Genomic DNA, 1,052 nt, shown 5'->3' with positions numbered 1-1,052 from the left:
ATACTGTATATACTCTTGATCCCGTGAGGGAATTAGTGAAACACACTCAGCACACAGTGATCCTGACGCAGTGAGCTGCCTGCAACAACAGCGGTGCTTGGGGAGCAGTGAGGGGTTAGGTGCCTTGCTCAAGGGCACTTCAGCCGTGCCTACTGGTCAGGGTTCGAACCGGCAACCCTCCGGTTACAAGTCCGAAGCGCTAACCAGTAGGCCACGGTTTCCACCCAGTTTCGAACTGGGGACCTTTCGCGTGTGAGGCGAACGTGATCACCACTACACTATGGAAACCTGTGACCAGGATAGAAAGAAAAAAAGATTGAAAGAAAAAAAGAAACAGCATTCTTGAAGAAACTTTCTGCTTCCTACTCCATTGCCATCTGTTCATTCTTTGTTGAAGGGTGGGTTTCTTTTCAAAAGATAGGGTATCATTATAAAATCAATGCACTTCAGAAAGTGCCATCGTTGTTTGAATCTGGTTGTAAGGCATGTTTGTACAGCTCTGAAAATCTTGGTGTCCTGTAAAAAAAGGGAACCTTGAAGGCATTATTCTCTCTCCTCGTCTCAAGACAAGTAACAGTGAACAAAAATCATCTCAATTTTAGATTCTGTTCAGAATGTATACATTTGATTATGGATGTGAGAAGGCCAAGTTTGAAAGGTTTTGACAGAGAATGTTCCATTTTTCAGTGATTCTATAAAGGATAAAGAAGTGATTTGGCCAATACATATGGGTGACAGATGAAAGCCACGTTTTTTCACTATTCTGTTTCTCGGATATTTAATTTACAGTGAGTGAAGGCACTTTACACTGAAGGTAAGGCAAAGGGAGGTTAATGACAACCATAGTAGGAGAGGGAAAGTAATTTCACCACTATTGATGTCGCGCTATGCACATCTTAATCAATGGAGACTTCTAATCCTTGTGCAGCTGAGGCTGGAGGCATTAATTAAGAGCAGATGGCTCTGAAAGAAAAAGCTTTATAGACAGTTGCAGCGCTGTCTTTGGTACTTCTAATGTTAAAGATACCCCCTCTGTATTCAAAGACAAGAAG

At 42.3% G+C, this 1,052-nt stretch overlaps 1 non-coding gene across 1 annotated transcript; it reads right to left on the bottom strand.

Moving 5' to 3' along the window:
• Nucleotides 1–215: 215 nt before the first annotated feature.
• On the bottom strand, nucleotides 216–288 carry trnav-cac. The gene has a single exon. It is a non-coding gene; the product is annotated as a tRNA-Val (tRNA).
• Between the last annotated feature and the right edge of the window lie 764 nt (nucleotides 289–1,052).

The sequence above is a fragment of the Alosa sapidissima genome, chromosome 12 (genome assembly GCF_018492685.1).
Source record: "Alosa sapidissima isolate fAloSap1 chromosome 12, fAloSap1.pri, whole genome shotgun sequence".
Lineage (NCBI taxonomy): Eukaryota > Metazoa > Chordata > Actinopteri > Clupeiformes > Clupeidae > Alosa > Alosa sapidissima.
Note: the sequence above shows the minus strand (reverse complement) of the source record. Positions and strands in the feature narration are given on the sequence as shown.